General features: G+C 47.3%; 1 long non-coding RNA gene across 1 annotated transcript; it reads left to right on the top strand.

The window, feature by feature from the left end:
• The first annotated feature begins 14,664 nt into the window (after positions 1-14,664).
• LOC139836015 (uncharacterized) lies at positions 14,665-15,354 on the top strand. The gene is made up of 3 exons (XR_011751649.1): positions 14,665-14,751; positions 14,961-15,096; positions 15,168-15,354. It is a non-coding gene; the product is annotated as an uncharacterized lncRNA (long non-coding RNA).
• The last annotated feature ends 6,323 nt before the right edge of the window (positions 15,355-21,677 follow it).

Here is a 21,677-nt window from a genome sequence, read left to right as displayed (position 1 = left end):
ATGGCCATGGCCCTTCTCGTAGATGATCAGGAGCAGCGCTTGCCGATGTATAGGGGCTTGGTTAAGGGTCGGCTCTGATACGTCCAAAACGTATCTACTTTCCCGAACACTTTTGCTATTGTTTTGCCTCTAATTTGTGTATTTTGGATACAACTAACACGGACTAACGCTGTTTTCAGCAGAACTGCTCTGGTGTCTCGTTTTTGTGCAGAAATCCAACTTTCGGGAAAATCCTCGGAATTTATGCAGAAGGCCCTATTTTCCCAGAATAATGACGGAGCCAGAAGGACAATTGAAGTGGAGGCCCGAGGGCCCCACACCATAGGGCGGCGCGGCCCAGGGGGGGCCCGCGTGGCCCTGTGGTGTGGCCCCCTCGGCCGGCCTCCGACGCCCTCCTTCGGACTATTTATCGGCCTCGACCTAAAAACGCACGGGGGAGAAGTCGAAGTCGCCAGAAACACTCCAGAACGCCGCCACATCGCGAAACTCCGTCGCGGGAGCCAGAAGTCTCCGTTCTGGCACTCCGCCGGGACGGGGAATTGGAGGAGATCATCGCCGCCATCACCGCCAACGCCTCTACATCAACCAGCCATGTTTCCCCCATCCATGTGTGAGTAATTCCCCCGCTGTAGGCCGAAGGGGATGGTAGGGATTGGATGAGATTGGTCATGTAATAGCATAAGATTGTTAGGGCATAGTGCCTAGTGTCCGTAGTTGGTACTTTGATGATATTGTTGCAACTTGTTATGCTTAATGCTTGTCACTAGGGCCCGAGTGCCATGATCTCAGATCTGAACATGTTATTGTTTCATCAAGATAATCATTGTTTATGGTCTTACCTATAAGTTGTATACACATGTCGCTGTCCGGAACCGATGGCCCCGAAGTGACAGAAATCGGGACAACCGGAGGGAATGGTAGCGATGTGAGGATCACATGTGTTCACGGAGTGTTAATGCTTTGCTCCGGTACTCTATTAAAAGGAGTACCTTAATATCCAGTAGTTTCCCTTGAGGCCCGGCTGCCACCGGCTGGTAGGACAAAAGATGTTGTGCAAGTTTCTCATTGCGAGCACGCACGACTATATATGGAACACATGCCTATTGATTGCTTTGTACTTGGACACCGTTTTATTATTATCTGCAAATGCCCTGCTATGATTGTTACATGAGTTTCTCTCATCCATGCAACGCCCGTCATCCGTCCCCGTGCCTACGGTATTTTAATCCTGCCGTTTACTAAAATCACTACTGCTGTCTCTCGTTACTCTCTTCTGTTATTTCACTACTGCCATCGCTATAAACCTGTTACTATCGATAAACCCTTGCGAGCAAGTCTGTTTCCAGTGCAACTGAATTGACAACTCCGTTGGTAAGTCTTCCAAGTGTTCATTGTCTCACCTTGTGTCGAATCAATAAATTGGGTTTTACTTCCCTCGAAGACTGTTGCGATCCCCTATACTTGTGGGTCATCAAGACTATTTTCTGGCGCCGTTGCCGGGGAGCATAGCTTTATTTGGAAGTTCACTTGGATTAATATTGTTCGCTGCAAATTCTCCATCATGGGTAAACCTCGCGATACTAAGATCGCCATATTACCATCCACTACAAGAAAAGGTACAATTCTGAATACCTCTGCTGCTCTTGATTCACCACCTGTGATTGATAAACTTGTTTCACCGCCACATGCTTCGCATGCGGGTACATCTGCTGAATCTGAACACTCTCATAATATTGATAATGTTTCTGCTGTGCTTGATGATAGTGGTTCATTGGGATCTTTTCTAGATGCTACAATTGCTAGGTCTAGACAATTTGTAAATAATGAAACTACTAATGATAATACACCTGTTAGTTCACCCGAACTTGGTTATTTTAGTGATGAACCTGAGGACGATTAGGTGGAGCTGAATGATGACTTTATGGAAAAATGCAATGCTACTACCGATGCACGAAAAACTAAAAAGTTGCGTGCAGAACATGCCGTTAGATATAAACTTGTCTCCTGATCCTAAGTTTGCCACATCTCCTATAAACATTAGGGATAAAGATTATGATTTTTCTCTTGATCTATCTCATATAGCTATTGTTGAGAAAACACCCTTTTGTGGTACTGAAAAAGAAAGTGCTGTTGAACACATGACTGAGCTATCTACTCTTAGTAGCTTGTTTTCTGATGATGTCAAGATGCGTACTTACTTTGTTGCTAAAATATTTCCATTCTCATTAAAGGATGACGCTAAAACTTGGTATAATAATTTGCCACCTAATTCTATTAAAAGTCCGAAAGAATTGCTTGATGTTTTCTTCCGCAAATACTTTCCTGCTAGTGCTCAACATATTGCTTTGCAAGAGAATTTATAATTTTAATCGGGAGATGAAGAGAAATTGCACGAGGCTTGGTCGAGATTCTGCTCTCTTATTAGAGCTCGACACGAGCATGATTTGGAAAAGCATGATTTACTTGATATATTTTATAGTGGACTAACCATTGAGTCTAGGGCATACCTGGATAGTTGTGCTGGTTGTGTTTTCAGAAAAGAACCTGCATTTACGACGAAGAATTATTGGCTAAAATAAGCCGGAATCATGATGATTGGACTACGCCTGAACCGACTCCAACTCCAATATTGAAGAAGCGGGGTTTAATTAAATTGAATGATGAAGATATGAGGGAAGCCAAGAAGTCTCTCAAGGAGAAAGGTATTAAATCTAAAGATGTGAAGAATCTACCTCCTATTGAAGATATATGTGAGATAATTCCCCCTTCATCCATGATTGAGGTAAACTCCCTTCAACGCTTTACTAGGGAAGATATTCCGTATTCGAAACCTCCTGCACAATGCTTAGATGAGTTTGATAATTATATTGTTAAGCAAGAAAATTTTAATATGAGAGTAGAGAATCATTTAATGGAAAATTCTCAAGCTATTAGTGAATTGCATGATATTGTGGAGAGAACCTCCAATGATGTTAAGATGCTTGTTAAACATTTTCAAATGATTCAAACTCAAATTGATCAACTCACTAAAGTGCAAAATGACTTGTTAGGGAATAATTCTAAAGAGAAACATGCTTATGAAGTAACAACTAGAGGTGGTGTCTCTACCCAGGATCCTCTATATCCTGAAGGGCATCCCAAAAGAGTTGAACAAGATTCTCAACGCATTGAACCTAGTGCTCATTCTAGGAAGAAAAAGAAGAAGAAACATAAAAATATTGTAGAATCCTCTGAACCTGTTAATGATCCTAATAGTATTTCTATTTCTGATGCTGAAACTGAAAGTGGTAATGAACATGATAATGATAATGATAATGATAAGAATGATACTCGATAAAGAAGAGTTTGAAGATGAACATTATAAGCATGCTAAAAATAAAAAGTACACTAAAGAAGATTTTATTGCTGAGAAACATGGTAATGAAAGAGAACCTTGGGTGCAAAAGCAAATGCCTTTTCCTGCTAAGAAACTAAAATCAAAGGAAGAAGAACATTATAATAAATTTTGCGATTGGATGAAACCTTTATTCTTGCAAATCCCTTTGACTGATGCTATTAAATTGCCACCTTATTCAAAGTATATGAAAGATATTGTTACTAACAAAAGGAAAATCCCCAATGAGGAAATTTCCACTATGCTTGCTAATTACTCTTTCAATGGCAAAATTCCAAAGAAGTTGGGCGACCCAGGTATACCTACTATTCCTTGTTCTATTAAGAATAATTATGTTAAAACTGCTCTATGTGACTTGGGAGCCGGTGTTAGTGTTATGCCTTTTTCTCTTTATAAGAGACTTTACTTAGATAAGTTGATACCTACTGATATATCTTTGCAAATGGCTGATAAATCTACTGCTATTCCTGTTGGTATATGTGAGAATGTTCCTGTTCAAGTTACTACTAACTGCTTGATATTAACTGATTTTGTTGTGTTGGAAATGCCTGAAGATGATAATATGTCTATTATTCTTGGGAGACCTTTTCTTAACACCGCAGGGGCTGTTATTGATTGCAATAAAGGAAAGGTTACTTTCAATGTTGATGATAGGGAGCATACCGTTTATTTTCCTAAGAAGATTGAGAAAGCGTGTGGAGTTAATACTATTTCTAATGTGAGAACTATCAAAGTGGGAACTATTGATTGTCCTATATATGAGCCTAAGGAAGAATATCAAACTCTCGTGATTGGATCCATATCAATACAATTCAAGGTAACATGATTGATTTGAGGTTTATTTCTTCTTATGCTATGTAAAATTTATTTGGTGGCAAGACTTGATCAACCTTGTTAACAAATACTTTTTATATGCATAGAGGAGGTAAACAACATCTCTTTCTTCCTCCACTTGCTCTAGTTGCTGTAGCATTTTTTAATTTGCAAAGTTCTTTAGTTATTTGAAGATTTCGAAATTTTTCCTGGCCAGTAATAATAAACTAAATACCCAGAAATGTGCGTTTTTCAAAGTTTTCAAAAATTCACAAAAATTATACCGTTGGTCCTATTTTTCGACGAGGCACAGGAACACCAGAGGATGACCTGTGGGGCACCAGAGGGCGCCAGACCACAGGCCGGCGCGGCCAAGGAGGTGGCCGCGCCACCATGTGGTGTGGGCCCCCCTCTGCCCCACTTTGTCATCTCTTTCGCCCAGAACAGTCTCTCTCCCGAAAAAACTCGTACCAAGTTCCTCTCACTCGCGTTTTTGCTCCAGAGCTCCAGATTTTTCGATCTCTTTGCTCAGCCCAGATTTCTGTCTGAAATTTGGCACATTTGCTCTTCGGTATGTGACTCCTCCACCCATCCAAGTAGAATTTCGTTTGGTTGAGTATATCTTGAATATTTTGCTGCTGTAGGTAACATGTTTAGTGAGCTTGCATGCTTGTTCTAAGTGGTAGAAACTAGTTTTGAGGCATGATTAGTACTCTAGCAAGTTCCTATGGTAGTTTCCCTCAATTATATGTCACCAAATCAAAATTCTTATGTCATTTGTTGAAAATTTCAGAGAAGCTATGAAGAAGTTTAGCTTTGGAGAGTTGTTCAAGAAGGGGACAACCAGCACCGGGAGGCCTTCTAGGGCCGCCACCCGGATTAGGCAATCATATAATGAAGACATCCTCGCGCCTAGCTTCGCGCCTGAAGAGGACAACGGTCCTCCTAATGCTTCTACTTTTCCATGTTATGATTTTCTAAGGAATGCAGGGATACTGGAGGATTTCTTAACCCTTGTCAACAGGGCAGGGTTAACCACTTATATGGGCGATGAAAGGGAGCAATACTACTTGATCACCAAAATCTTCGTCGAGAGTTTCCAGTTCAACAACAAACACTATGAGCCAACAGTTGCGTTCAGGATTTATGGTAATACTGTGACTATGCCATTGAAGGATTTTTGTTGTGCCTTGGATATTGCCCCTGTAGGTACAGCAAGTAGGATTGATGACAACCCCGGGACTTGCTGGAGCTCTACCGTGGGATCACCGACGATGATTGTCGCACCATTCAGCGGGGCAAGATAAGGAACATTCAACTCCCCGCCATTAAATATTTTGCATACTACATTGCTACTAGCATTCTTGGTAGGGAGAACACTAGTAATATCTCTAGCTACCATCTTGCTTTCCTGAATATTGCACTTACTGGTCAAACCTCCTATCACCTTGGTGCTCTTATTGCTCGCCGCCTGACTACCAGGGGGCCTATTTTTGGAGGAACCATTGCACTGCGCGTTTTAACATATCTTAATCTTCCTATTGATCCTAATGATGTGCCATTGGCCCCTAGGAGACTTGATATTACTGCTATGAAGAGTCATCATTTTGTTACTACTGACTCTACTTTAGATAGTATGGTGTATAGAATGTTGTTTTCTGACGGGGAGGAGAAGGAAATCCCTCTTCCCCAACCTAGTTTGTTGAGTATTGACAGGCAGTCATGGTCGTGCACTAAGGAGGAGGTGGATGAACATTTGAAGATAAGAGACTTCCACCAGCAACATGACTCCGAGGACGTCGGGACCTCCTACGACCACACCGTCACATATCCGGGTGCTTCTTCTAGCACATACCCGGAATACGACCCATCTTCATATTACGGAGACACTACCTCATGGGATCGATGGGATTGAACTCCACTTAGGCCAAAAGCCTAAGCTTGGGGGGAGGTATACCAGCATCACTCATTCTTTGCATATTATGGTTGCTGGATACTTGTACATACTTGTTTTGTTCGATTGAGTGGTCTTCTAATGAGAGAAAGATAATATTTGGGGAAGTGCTGCCTGAAAACAGATTCTGGAACGTTACCGTAAAAATTCTCAAAAATAGCCAGAGCGTCATTTTGAGCTGCCACTTTTTGTGCAGGTTCCCCAGGTTGTTATCTAACTTTCATTAGTTGAACACTTTTCGATCTGAGCAACGTAAGATTTTTGTTAAAATCGATTTCTGTACTGCTGTCAGGTTTTGGCAGATTTCTGCCATCTCGCTTTTCTGTGTTTCTTTCAGTTTGCTATTTCTTGATTTCGCTTTGTTTCCTTCCCAAAACACAAAAAGACCAAAAATATTTCTGTTATTTCTCTTCACCATTTGTTTGCTTTAGTTTCTTGCATTTCTTTCACTTTATTTGCTATTGCTAGTTTGCTATAAGAAAACCCAAAAAGATTTTGCTTTGTTTGTTTGTTTCCTCTTGTTCTTATTTGCAATTTGAAAACACCAAAAATATTTGCTGTTCTTCTCTGGTTTGTAAAGTTCTTTATGAGTTCAATGGTCTTCGGTGGCTGGAGCGTGGTTTTCATTTCATATTATCCAAGCTGCACAAGTGAAAAGGCAATAATGACGATCTACGGCAATCTGATTGTGGTGAGAGGCTGGTATGAACTCTATTTGTTTTCATTTTTGTACATATACTCATCCATGTGAGCATGCTTAGTTGGTTCATGTGAGGTATATGTTATTTGGGAAAGTCTAGTAGTTCATGACCTCTCATGTTTAGCTCCAATTTATTAATATGAGTAGCATGTCATGTATGTTTGTTTGCATTGTTTTATTCATAAGTAAGTATGGCATTGTGGTATCCTCCTCTGAATAATTCATTTATATCGACTTGGCACATGCTCACGCATGCATATGACTGAACAAAAAGGTCAATTAAGCCTCGATGATCTATAATGCTTCAGAGTTCTTGTATCACTTTTATGCCTCCGTTAATTTATTTTGCCGCAAGCATGATTATGACAGTTACTGCTCTCTTGATTTGTCGCTCCCTAGTCTAGTGCTAGCCTTCACTTGTACTGAGCGGGAACGCTGCTCGTGTTTCCAAACACCTGAAAACCAAGTTGTTCCAAAAGTGTCCACCATAAATACCTATGCATGGCATTTCAAACCATTCCAAGTAAATTCTCATGCGCTACCTTTAAAACCTTCAAAATGCTTCTCAATTTGTGTTTATGTTTCATAGCTCATGAGGAAGTATGTGGTGTTTAGCTTTCAACCTTGTCATTTACTTTTGACGGACTCTCATATGGACTAGTGGCACATCCGCTTATCCAATAATTTTGCAAAAAGAGCTGGCAATGGGATTCCCAGTCCCGAATTAATTAACTTAATTAGACACTCCTCCATGGTTTGTGATTGTTGGACGGCACCCGAAGGATTCGGTTAGCCATGGCTTGTGTAAGCAAAGGTTGGGGGGAGTGTCATCATCATAATAAAACCAAAATAAAAAGGCACTCCTTCATGGTATGAGATTGTTGGCAGGCACCCGAGGATTCGGTTAGCCATGGTTTGTGAAAGAAAGGTTGGAAGGAGTGCCAAATAAATATGCAATAATTCATGGGAGCCGCTCTTGAAAGTCTGGTTGGCGAGGTAGTTAGTGTACCCATTACCATTCGTTGATAACAACAAACACCTCTCAAAATGATTTTACTCCTGTCTTTATAAGAATGAAAAGCTCTAGCGCATGTTAATCCCTGCTTCCCTCTGCGAAGGGTCAATCTTTTACTTTTATGTTGTGTCTCCATTATTTCTTTGAGCACTATCTTGAGAGCACAACTGTCATTCTTAGTATAATATGCTTGTCTCAAAATATGATTGATTGTGGTATAACTTTGATGCATTTATCTTTTGACAATCACTACTTCTAGTCTTTCTATGAACTCCAGAGGTGCCCGGGCATTTATGTTTTGCCAACCAAATGCAGGCAAGCGAGATACCACTTTATCATACTCTCTTATGAACATTGCAATCCTGTTTATATACATGATTCATGATGCTTATTATTAATTGTTGGTACCTCTCCATGATTGACATAGCTGTTAGATGATCTTATTTACATGTATTTCATTATGAACTGCTTGAGTATTAGCCATTGCATGAGAATATATACATCATATGAGCAAATGTGTTCGTGAAAGTTCTTTTATCGCTCAGTTGTTAACTGAATTGCTTGAGGACAAGCAATAAGCTAAGCTTGGGGGGAGTTGATACGTCCAAAACGTATCTACTTTCCCGAACACTTTTGCTATTGTTTTGCCTCTAATTTGTGTATTTTGGATACAACTAACACGGACTAACGCTGTTTTCAGCAGAACTGCTCTGGTGTCTCGTTTTTGTGCAGAAATCCAACTTTCGGGAAAATCCTCGGAATTTATGCAGAAGGCCCTATTTTCCCAGAATAATGACGGAGCCAGAAGGACAATTGAAGTGGAGGCCCGAGGGCCCCACACCATAGGGCGGCGCGGCCCAGGGGGGGCCCGCGCGGCCCTGTGGTGTGGCCCCCTCGGCCGGCCTCCGACGCCCTCCTTCGGACTATTTATCGGCCTCGACCAAAAAACGCACGGGGGAGAAGTCGAAGTCGCCAGAAACACTCCAGAACGCCGCCACATCGCGAAACTCCGTCGCGGGAGCCAGAAGTCTCCGTTCTGGCACTCCGCCGGGACGGGGAATTGGAGGAGATCATCGCCGCCATCACCGCCAACGCCTCTACATCAACCAGCCATGTTTCCCCCATCCATGTGTGAGTAATTCCCCCGCTGTAGGCCGAAGGGGATGGTAGGGATTGGATGAGATTGGTCATGTAATAGCATAAGATTGTTAGGGCATAGTGCCTAGTGTCCGTAGTTGGTACTTTGATGATATTGTTGCAACTTGTTATGCTTAATGCTTGTCACTAGGGCCCGAGTGCCATGATCTCAGATCTGAACATGTTATTGTTTCATCAAGATAATCATTGTTTATGATCTTACCTATAAGTTGTATACACATGTCGCTGTCCGGAACCGATGGCCCCGAAGTGACAGAAATCGGGACAACCGGAGGGAATGGTAGCGATGTGAGGATCACATGTGTTCACGGAGTGTTAATGCTTTGCTCCGGTACTCTATTAAAAGGAGTACCTTAATATCCAGTAGTTTCCCTTGAGGCCCGGCTGCCACCGGTTGGTAGGACAAAAGATGTTGTGCAAGTTTCTCATTGCGAGCACGCACGACTATATATGGAACACATGCCTATTGATTGCTTTGTACTTGGACACCGTTTTATTATTATCTGCAAATGCCCTGCTATGATTGTTACATGAGTTTCTCTCATCCATGCAACGCCCGTCATCCGTCCCCGTGCCTACAGTATTTTAATCCTGCTGTTTACTAAAATCACTACTGCTGTCTCTGTTACTCTGCTGCTGTTATTTCACTACTGCTACTGCTATAAACCTGTTACTACTGATAAACCCTTGCGAGCAAGTCTGTTTCCAGGTGCAACTGAATTGACAACTCCGTTGTTAAGGCTTCCAAGTGTTCTTTGTCTCCCCTTGTGTCGAATCAATAAATTGGGTTTTACTTCCCTCGAAGACTGTTGCGATCCCCTATACTTGTGGGTCATCAGGCTCCTGGCGGCTGAGTGACACGCGTACAGCACGCGACCGTTGGGAACCCCAAGTGGAAGGTGTGATGCGTACAGCAGTAAGTTTTCCTCAGTTAGAAACCAAGGTTTATCGAACCAGTAGGAGTCAAGAAGCACGTTGAAGGTTGATGTCGGCGAAGTGTAGTGCGGCGCAACACCAGGGATTCCGGCGCCAACGTGGAACCTGCACAACACAACCAAATTACTTTGCCCCAACGTGACAGTGAGGTTGTCAATCTCACCGGCTTGCTGTAACAAAGGATTAGATGTATAGTGTGGATGATGATTGTTTGCAGAAAACAGTAGAACAAGTATTGCAGTAGATTGTATTCGATGTAAAGAATGGACCGGGGTCCACAGTTCACTAGAGGCGTCTCTCCGATAAGAATAAGCATGTTGGGTGAACAAATTACAGTTGGGCAATTGACAAATAAAGAGGGCATGACCATGCACATACATGATATGATGAGTATAGTGAGATTTAATTGGGCATTACGATAAAGTACATAGACCGCTATCCAGCATGCATATATGACTAAAAAGTCCACCTTCAGGTTATCATCCGAACCCCTTCCAGTATTAAGTTGCAAACAACAGACAATTGCATTAAGTATGGTGCGTAATGTAATCAACAACTACATCCTTAGATATAGCATCGATGTTTTATCCCTAGTGGCAACAACACATCCACAACCTTAGAATTTTCTGTCACTGTCCCAGATTTAATGGAGGCATGAACCCACTATCGAGCATAAATACTCCCTCTTGGAGTTAAAAGTAAAAACTTGGCCAGAGCCTCTACTAATAACGGAGAGCATGCAAGATCATAAACAACACATAGATAATAGATTGATAATCAACATAGCATATTATTCTCTATTCATCGGATCCCAACAAACACAACATATAGCATTACAGATAGATGATCTTGATCATGTTAGGCAGCTCACAAGATCCGACAATGAAGCACAATTAGGAGAAGACGACCATCTAGCTACTGCTATGGACCCATAGTCCAGGGGTGAACTACTCACTCATCACTCCGGAGGCGACCATGGCAGTGAAGAGTCCTCCGGAAGATGATTCCCCTCTCCGGCAGGGTGCCGGAGGCGATCTCCTGAATCCCCCGAGATGGGATTGGCGGCGTCTCTGGAAGGTTTTCCGTATCGTGGCTCTCGGTACTGGGGGTTTCGCGACGAAGGCTTTAAGTAGGCGGAAGGGCAGGCCAAGAGGCGTCACGGGGGCCCCACACAACAGGGCTGCGCGGGCCCCCTGTTGTCGTTGCCTAATCGACGGTACCCCGGAGGAGGGATCCTCATGAGGGGGAGAAGAAGTAGGGGCCATAGGGCGGAGTGCACACGGGACGGTGGTACGCGAGTTACCCAGCTTCGGAACACCTGCACGATGACAGGGCCTACTGCTGCTTGTCTGGAATTATCTGGGCGCTTTCGCGTTGTTACAATGAGTTGTGGTTGTGCCTCTAGGGCTCCCGGGATCCGGCTTATAAAGGCGCACGGATTTAGGGTTTACATGGAGAGTCCTAGCCGGATTACAGATAGCCTAGCTACGGTACAATATCTTGCCGTGCACGTCACGGATCCGCCTTCCATACACGTCGTACTGGATCCGGGTTCCTCATGGGCCTCCCTGGATCCGGGTCACTCCTAGGTCGGTACGGATCCGGCCTGCTGATCCTGGGCTGGACTTCTTCCTTCATGATCAACAAGAATCGGGCCGCCCGATGGGCCACATGCCTCATCACCATCTGTGGGCCACCCGGGCTTGCCGGATCTAGGCACCGTCGATGGTACACCCATGAAGTATACCCACAACAAGAGCCCCCGTGAGTTCTCCGAGTTTCCCCTGCAGTCTCCGTCTTGCTGGTCCATCATGATCTCCGGCAAACGTTGGTAACGCGGAGAAACTTGAAGAGCTCCAACTTTGCATTTTCTTCTTTTTCCAACTTATAGCCGGAAAATGCTCCCATCCCGAGGGACTTCACCCATCGACGTTCCAAAGAACATTTCCGGGTTACTCCCTGCTTGAACGAAAGCCAATCTTATCTTCACAGAATCACCCGGAATCTTAAAAAACTCTAACGGTTTCGGAAATCCTTCATCTTCAGATCATGCTTAACAACGGAAGTTCCGTATTTCCCGCGCACAACTTCCTCATTTCCCGCACTAAAGTTTCGCAGATGCAAATCTTCAACCGGAATTTTCGGGAGTGCATTGTTAAGTCACCTCCACGTCGTTTTACCGCATTTGACCTAAACACGTGTCATCCATCCAACGGTGCGACCGTTCAGTTTCCACCGTTGGATCCGGATCCCGAATCTCCGAGCGCAGCCTATAAATACCCCGCGGCCCGGTAAAAATTCATTCTTTCACCCCCTCTCACCACATCGTCTTCCTCCTCGCGCCGCGCCGCCCGCCAGATCTTGATTCCGGCGAACTTCGCCCCGGTGAACTTCGAGTGCCGCCGAACCAAGGCTTCCTCGCTCCAAGATTCTCACGTTTGAACGGGAAACTTGCTCCGCCGCCGATTCGTGGTCACGCGGGCCGATTTCCTTCAAGTTCGGCGACCTCATCTTCCGCCGGAGCTCCGTCGCACCACCGCGCCATTAGCGGTAAGTACGCCGGACTTGTAGAAGACAACCTAGTGTAGAAGATAGGCTTAGTGATCCGGGTACTCAGACACTTTGTATGGGTGCAGCCGGAAGCATGCCACTCGAATCGTCACTTTGCACTGGTAGCTCTTCGAGTAGCCCGGATCCCAACCAAATAGAACCCATATGCCCGGATCCTATATCATTCCTGCCACCGTATGTTTCCGACATCAGACTAGCTCAACCTTTTTCCGCATCTTCCAGCACCGCTCCAAGCCGGATCCCTACCCTCCAAGAGCTCCAAGAAGAACTCGAGGGACAAGCTCGGATGGCAGCAAAGGTGCAGGAGGCGGAAAACAAGAGGGCGTCCAAGGCCCGGATCCGTGAAGGAGAACGAGGTCAATGGTGGCCTTGCGCAACCACCGACGTGGAGCTTAGAGAGCTCCAGAACGAGGGAATGATCTCCACACACTGGAGTTTCGTTCGTGACTCCGACGCCCCCAAGCCAGAAGCCGGAGAAGTTGTCATGACCAAGGCTTGGGTGGAACGCGGTCTTTCACTCCCTTGTTCGGAATTTTTCCTCTCCATCCTCAACACCTACGGGCTCCAGCCCCACAACATTTGCCCCAATTCATACCTTCTCTTGTCCAACTTCGTGACTCTCTGCGAAGGACATCTTGGGATCCGGCCAGATGTCAAGTTGTGGCAATTCTTTTTCCGAGTGAAGAAAGAAACTAAGGACAAAGCAATGGTGAACTGCGGAAGCATGACGTTTATGCTCCGCCCTAATCGTATGTATCCTCCCCATGATTCACACGAGTCCGTCCGGCATCGAACGCCGGATGGTTCTATGAGAAGAATGCTCCTGTTCCGGATGTCCACGAAGGCCTTCCCGATTCGTCAACGAACCTCCGGAAGAACTTGCAAGCTGGAGCTTCGTCCCTCCACTCGCCCTGACTCCAACCTTGGAGAAAGCTGCGCGGAGAATCTCCTGGCTAGTCCATGACGGACTTACCGGAGCCCAGCTTACACTTAGCTGGTTTACCCGGAGAATCCAGCCCCTTCGCTACAACGCGCGGTTGATGTGCGCTTACACCGGGGCGGATGATCTTCTCCGGGTTACCCGCCATGATCTTCCGGCTGACTCTCTGAAAAGAAGATTCAAGACGCTGGTGAAGATTCCGAGGGGCCAACAGGTCCCGGAACTGTTCAAGGATATCTACACAAACGATCAGTGTCCTCCGGTAAGCTTCGTTCTTTCCGTTGCTTCAAACTTCACAAGGATAACTCTAACTTCTGTTCATTTTCCTTCCAGCTCAATACTTTGGCGGAAGACAACTTCCGCACCATCACTCGCGTCCCCGTTACCAGCGACACGGCGGAGGAGGCTCCGGAAGACGACGAGGAGGAAGAGGACCAGGCACCCCGCAAGGCGGCCCCTCGACCTACAAAGCGTCCCCGCGCCAAGGCTTCCGGCTCTGAAGCCGGAGCTAGCGGCGAGGCCTCCGCCAAGAAGCCAAAGACGACGAAACCACCTCCGCTTGACTCAAGGAAGGCGGAGCGTGCGCGTCTACGGATGCTCTCGACGGCTGGCCAGGGCACACGCCCCATCATTCCCGGCGCCCCGTGAGTTTCCGAGCATGATGCGATTTTTACTTAGCGAAATTATTTCTTGTCTAAACCCTTTCACTTGTTTGCAGGAATCCGAAAACCGCTGCCACGTGGACCACCAGCCAGGAGCCCATCACGAAGTACATGAAGAAATCTCCGGCTGTTGGTCCCTCTACTCCAGTTCCACCCAGCGCTTCCCACCCAACTCCTCAACCGTCGCCTCCTCAGGCTGACCCATCTCCCCCGCCTGCCGCAAACACTCCACCGGAGATAATTCCGGTTAGCAGCGGGCACCTGGAGGAAGAAGATCCCAAGGCCAAAAGCCCTGCCCAAGAAGAGGCGGAAACACAAGGCCAAGGAGATGCGGAAGTCACTTCCGAGAAGGCTGGAGAGGGTGCTGGCGACATAGTCGTTTTTCCGAAGAACTTCGGAGATCCGGCGGACACCACTTCCACCCCCAAGGCGTATGCCACCAAGTTTTTTAACAAGCTGACTGAGGCGGAGAAGTGGGAACTTGAACAAGACCTGCTCAACGCCATGCTGAACAACGCACAGGGAAGCCGGATTCCAGGACATCGGAGATCCAGGACTTCAAGAAAAACATTGGCCAGTTCTGCGATCAACTTATCTGCAAGCAAAAGGTACTCCCCAGTAGCCCCCAAGCATGTAGGCGGAAACTCAAAAAGTTGTTAGCGCTTAAATGCTTAGAGAAAAATTACTTCCGGGAAAGCTTTTTAGAATGGACCAGTAGCCCCCAAGCATTATGGCGGAAAAGTTCCGGCAATGATGCTTTAAAAGAAACCACTGCTACAGGCGGAATTTTTACTCCTGCACTGTTTAAATTTTACAGGAACAGCAGGCGCTGCACTACGAGCTGCACAAGAACATTGCCCTGCAGCGCCGCGTTACTCTGAGTCAGGCGGAAAATATCCGGACCCTGAAGGATGAGAATGCGGAACTGGCTAAACAACTGGCAGACGCCCAAGGTTGGTTTCCACCTTCTTCGTTATTAACCAAATTCCGACTTCAAATTTGCTGTTAACGTATATTATTATAGGCGCATCCTCCTCCCTTGCAACAGCTTCGACTGAACTTGAGAACCTGCGCTCCTCGTACCAAGAATTGGAGACGAAGCTAAAGGAGGCGGAACTTAAGAGGGAGCAGGCCGAAAAGCAGCTGGCGGAGAAAAACTCCGAGCATATCAGGGAGAAGGGCGAGCTGGAGCTGAAAAAGAATGCTGACAGCGAGACCATCAGAGGCAGCAAAAGGAGCTCAACGGACTCCGGAAATTCATGGAGACAATGAGCAGCACTGGGACTTGCTCAATGAGAACATCTTGGGTATGATATCGGAACCTTGTCAAGATATTTGCTCCGATTCTTTTTTACTTTGCGCTCAAATTGCATGCCTATATCCTGATTATCTTTTTATGTAGAGCCGCTTGGGTACCCGGAACAGCGCCGGAATTTGTTCCCACGAGACGATCTTCTGCAACTCGCGGGTGATGACTGCAAGGATCTCATCTCCGCCTCCCGCAAAATATGCCATAATTTGAACATCAAAAGGAGCCGCACTTGTGACGTGCGCAAGCTTATTGGTAAGATGGACGTTCTGCCGGAGCTGGTGATTGATCTACAAGCATCTTCAGCCCGAGGCGCAGCTGCAATGGCCTTGACCATGTGCCTAGCACATACTCCGGTCTTGATCTAGTTGAAGTGACCACGGGCGTTGCTCCGGACGCGGACGTCGTCGATCTGCGGGATGGTGTGAGCGGCTACGAAACCCGCATCGCGCGCAGGATGCGTCACGAGGAATTGTACGACAAGGTCGTCGTCGCTGCTGACGAGGCCTTAGAAGCGGAACTTTTGAAGGATCTCGACGCCTGTGCGCGACCTGCGGAATCCGGAGCCGAGTTTACTCGGACCAGCTCCAAGGATGCGCCCCAAGAAGAACCCAAGACCAGCACTGCTGCTTCCGAAGAAAAGGAAAGTGAAGAAGACGTATCTTCTCCGGCCGAAGGCGCCAAGGAACAAGATCCAGAGGGCAAAACTTCTCCGGCTAAGGGGGAGTGAGAACTTTTATTCCTGCGGGAAAAGCAATGCATCATTTTGGCCCCAGCGAGGGTTTGTAATAAGACTTTAAATTCTTAAGTAGCTAGGAACGAAACAATTATGCATGGGGCGGAAACACTTATCCTGCTATCCGTTAAATATTGTGTGCATGTTTCGTTTTATGTCGGAAAGCAAGTGCTGACTTCGTTATTTTCCGGCTTGCTCGCTTGACCTTCCACGAGCCGGAAAACCTTAGCCGGAAACGCCGCCGCCGGCGACGAAGCCCAATGGCAGTCCGTCCATAACCGTGGAAACAAGCCCCTGTGCATAGGTGCCGGAAATCGCTACTAGGAATCCACGAGTTCGCAACAGATAACAACTTTATCGTAAAACTTAAGCTTACGTCCTAAAGGACGATTTTGAAAATCACAACTTTCATACACGCCTAGGCGGAAAAATCCAGCTCTGTGGTTTTAGTTGGAAAAAACATACACGATCTAAAATGAACAAGTAAAGGAGGTAAAAGACTCAAAAGAGTGAACCAGAAGCTTTATTTCATTGATCATGTATAACTATTACAGAGTTTAGAACTCGGAAAAATATATGCTAAGTGTAGAAAGGACGTAGCTGTGCGATATTCCAAGGGCGATCTGTTTCATCGTAGATGTCATCCGGATCCTCACGCTTGCGTTTCCGGTGCCGCTAGCAGGTCTATCCCTTAACTCGCGGAAATCGACAAGGTAGTACGACCCGTTATGAAGCACTTTGCTAACGACGAAGGGTCCTTCCCATGGAGATTGCAGCTTATGGTCTTTCACCTGTCGAAGGCGGAGGACCAGGTCTCCTGCCATAAAGGAGCGTTTCCGAACTCGACGACTGTGATAACGTCGGAGCTTTTGTTGATAGATGGCGGATCTCTGATCTGCTAAGTTCCGAGCTTCCTCGATCAGGTCCACAGATAGCTGTCTTGCCTCGTCAGCTGTTTCTTCATTGTAGGCGGAAACTCGCGGTGAATCGTGGATGATGTCGGAGGGAAGTACGGCTTCGGATCCGTATACCAGGAAAAAGGGGTAAACCCTGTTGATCTGTTAGGGTAGTTCGTAAACTCCACGTAACAGCCTCTCCAACTCATCAGCCCAAGCTCCGGCTGCTCGTCGCAGCGGTCCTTCAAGGCGTGGTTTAATTCCTGATAATATTAGGCCGTTAGCCCTTTCAACCTGACCATTGGACTGTGGATGAGCCACAGATGCGAGGTCCAGTCGTATCCCCATTGTCTCACAATAATCCCTCAATTCTCCTTGAGCAAAGTTCGTGCCATTATCTGTGATTATGCTGTGCGGGATGCCGAATCTCATCACGAGGCTGCAGATGAATTTTAGTGCCGTAGCACCGTCGGCTTTTCTCACTGGCTTAGCCTCGATCCATTTGCTGAACTTGTCAACAGCGACCAGGAGGTACTCAAAACCGCCAGGAGATGATTTTTTTAACTTACCAACCATATCAAGAACCAAGACCGCAAATGGCCAGGTGATAGGTATGGTCTTCAGCTCTTTTGCTGGAGAGTATGGTTGACTAGAGTAGTACTGACAACCTCGGCAGGTCTTGACTATTTTATCAGCGTCTTCTTTAGTCAGTAAGCCAATAGAAAACTAACCAAAAAGCTTTTGCAACGAGTGATCCGGGGAGCGGCGTGATGCCCGCAGTCCCCTGCGTGGATCTCTCTGAGGATTTCAATGCCATCTTGATTGGAGACGCATTTAAGAAATACCCCTGCTGCACTTCGTTTGTAGAGCTGTCCATCAACTATTGTGTAGGTTCGTGCTCGCCTGACGATCTGTCGTGCGAGGACCTCGTCCTCTGGCAACTTCTGATCGATGAGGTAGTCCAGGAAAGGCTGGGTCCAGGCCGGAATGATAGCCATCACTTCCCTAGCCGGAGACACTGCCACCTCCGGGTTTTCCGGGTTAGCGCCCTTAATCGAGGGTATCCGGAGATGCTCCAGAAAATGCCAGGCGGAATTGGTTTCCTGCCGGATCCGAGCTTGGATAGCATGTCCGCCGCGGTGTGAGCGTCTCTCCTGACGTACTTGACTTCGTATCCGAGGAAGCTCTTGGCAATCTCGTCAACTTCGTCTCTGTAGGCCGCCATGACGGAATTTCTGGCGTTCCAGGTTCCGGCTACTTGTTGTGCCACCAGGTCGGAATCTCCACAGCATATGATGTGCTTGATCCCTATTTCCTTAGCGATGCGCAGACCGTGTAGTAGAGCCTCATATTCCGCCATGTTGTTGGTAGCTTCGAAGTGGATCTGCAGAACATACTGCAATTCTTCTCCGGTAGGGGACTTCAGGGTGACTCCGGCTCCTGAGCCTTGATGCTGCTTGGATCCGTCGAAGTGCATGACCCATGTTTCTGGTTCCGGCTCCAGACTTGCATCCGGAGCTTCTGTCCAATCTGCAACGAAATCTGCCGTAACCTGAGATTTTACCGCAGTCCTTGGCTTGTAAGCGATGTCGAAGGCGGATAATTCGATGCCCCATTTAGCCGTACGTCCCGTTGCGTCAGCGTTGTTGAGAATTGTTGACAGCGGAGCCTTGCTCACGATCACATCGATGCTCTTGGAAATAATGCCTCAACTTCCGGCTGCCTAGGAACACGCCATAAGCTAGCTTCTGAAAGTGAGGATATCTCTGTTTTGATTCCGTCAGCACCTCGCTGATGTAGTAGACAGGTCTCTGGACGTCATATTCATGACCTTCTTCCTTTCGCTCCACCACGATGACGAGGCTGACGACTTTGTTGGTAGCTGCCAGATAAAGGAGCATTGGCTCTGACTCTACTGGAGCTGCCAAGATAGGCGGGGAGGTGAGTATCTCCTTCAACCCTCGAAGAGCTGCATCAGCTGCGTCGTCCCTGCATAAATTTGTCTGCTTTTCTTCAGCAGCTTGTACGAGAGGTAGTGCCTTCTCGCCAAGACGGTGACAAACCATCGATTGCTGCAACACAACCAGTTAGTCGTTGCACATCTTTGAGACAAGTTGGCCTTTTGATGCACAGGATTGCCTTGATCTTTTCCGGGTTAACCTCAATGCCTCTGTGAGAGACTATGAAGCCAAGGAGTTTTCCGGCTGGCACGCCAAAGACGCACTTCAGCGGATTCAACATCATCTTGTACTCGCGGAGGTTGTCGAAGGTTTCTGTGAGGTCGCTGATCAAGTCGGATCCTTTCCGGGTCATGACCGCGATGTCGTCGACGTAAGCGTGCACGTTCCGGCCAATTTGGTCCTTCAGGCACCGCTGCATCGTACGTTGGTAAGTAGCACCTGCATTTTTCAAACCAAAAGGCATAGTAACATAGCAGTAAGTACCAAAGGGGGTAATGAATGAAGTCGCCTTTTGGTCGGATTCCTTCATCCGGATCTGATGATACCCGGAATACGCATCAAGAAAACACAGAAGTTCCGCCCCCGCCGTCGAATCAATGACTTGGTCAATGCGCGGCAAGGGGAACGGATCCTTCGGCAATGTTTGTTCAAGCCGCAGTAATCGATGCACATTCTTAGTATTTCAGTGTTCTTTTTGGGTACAAGGACGGGATTCGCGACCCAATCGGTATGGATAACTTCTATTACAAAACCTGCTTCTAGTAACTTTGCTAGTTCCATTCCTATGGCGCGGCGCTTCTTATCTCCAAAGCGTCGCATAGCTTGCTTCACTGGTTTGGCCCCCGGATTTATGTTGAGGTAGTGCTCGGCGAGTTCCCTAGGTACTCCGGACATGTCAGAAGGTTGCCATGCGAAGATATCCATGTTAGCGCGGAGGAACTCGACGAGCGCGCTTTCCTATTTGGGGTCCATGTTGGCTCCGACTGAAACCTGCTTGGAAGAGTCACCTGGGATGAGGTCGTGCTTCTTGGTTTCTATCGCGGGCTTGAAGGAGGTTTTCTGCTCGGAGATTTGCTTCTTGGTGGTCTGCATCTCAGTCGGATCCACCGCGGCTCTGTAGCCTTGCGGCTCGTCTCCGGATATCACAGTACTTCGCGAAGGCGGCTTCGCCTAACTCGCACTCATGAGCTTTTTGTAGTCTCCGGATACGGTAATCATACCTTTAGGACCCGGAATCTTGAGCTTGTTGTAGATGTAGCACGCTCTTGCGTGGAACTTGTGGTAGGTGGGCCTGCCGAAGATGACGTGGTAGGAGCTCTTGAAGGGCACAACTTCAAACGTGATCTTCTCTTCGCGGAAATTATGAACATCGCCAAAAGCCACGGGAAGTGTGATGCTGCCGAGGGAGTTCGCCTTCTTACCCGGAACCACGCCATGAAACTCAGTGGTGCTGTGTTTGAGCTGTTCCTTGGTGAGGTTCATCCGCTCTAGAGTCTCCAGGTACATGATGTTCAGGCTAGCTCCGCCATCCATGAGGCACTTGGAGAAGTCATACCCGTCTATGCGGGGACTTACAACCAAGGCGTAGCACTCCTTTGGCACAATTGCGGGATGATCCTTCCGATCAAATGTGCACGGGATTTCCGACCACCTGACGTACTGCGGCACAGCCGGAACTATGGCGTTCAGGATCCGGGTAGCTGACTTGGAGGCGCGTACTGTTGGGGTTCCGAGGAAAGTGTGGTAAGCCCCCACGCTCTTTTTGTCGAATGGGTTGGATTTTCCTGCGGATCCTGCCTTGGGATCCGGCGAGTTATCATCCTCATCCATCGCCTCGGAACTATCGTCCTCCTTGTCCTTGTTCTTGCCCTTGCCACCTTTTCCGCGAGGGCGGTGCTTCCGGGCGCGCTTGTATCCGGCCTCCGGGTCGTTCTTTAGATCATTGACCCACTTGCAGTTGCGGTTGGTATGAGTGGACTTCCCTGTAACCGGATCCAGATGGGCCAGACAGGGCATGTCTCTGTACTCTTCATAGGTTTGCGGTGCGCGGGATCCGGCAGCAGTGACCTCGGAGGTATGCTGCTGACCCCTGCCGGCTCCGCCTCCGCGTCCGCGTCCTCTTCCGCCTCCTGGACCTCCGCGTTGAAACGCCATGGCGACCATCTCGGATCCGCCACTCTTCTCGGTCATCGTGGTTCTTGCGCTTATGGCTGCTGCTGCCGCCGTTGTCACGGTTCTTCTTTTGTTGGTGCAGGGGGATTGCTGTGGCTGCGAGATCACCGCCTGCGTCGTCGTCGGCGGCAGTGTGATCGCTAGCGATGGTGATCATGTCATCCAACGTCAGTTGATTTGCATTGACCATGCAGGTTAGCTTGTGTCGCAGCAATCCTCCTCGCTGCAAGCCCCCAATGAAGGCGTGCATTGCTGTGCGGTTGTCAACGTTCTCGCACTCGTTTCTGCATGCCAACCATCGGGTGAGGAAATTCCTTGATGTTTCGCCCTTCTTCTGGATGCAAGCCTGTAGGTCGCTTGTTGTGGCAGGTCGCTTGTAGGTGCCCCTGAAGTGTTTCTCAAAGCGTTCTTCAGGTCGAACCAGCAAAAGATGGAGTTCTTCTCGAGGTCGCTGAGCCAG

The sequence above is a fragment of the Lolium perenne genome, chromosome 1 (genome assembly GCF_019359855.2).
Source record: "Lolium perenne isolate Kyuss_39 chromosome 1, Kyuss_2.0, whole genome shotgun sequence".
NCBI classification, from domain to species: domain Eukaryota; kingdom Viridiplantae; phylum Streptophyta; class Magnoliopsida; order Poales; family Poaceae; genus Lolium; species Lolium perenne.
This window is presented reverse-complemented; position numbering and strand designations above follow the sequence as displayed.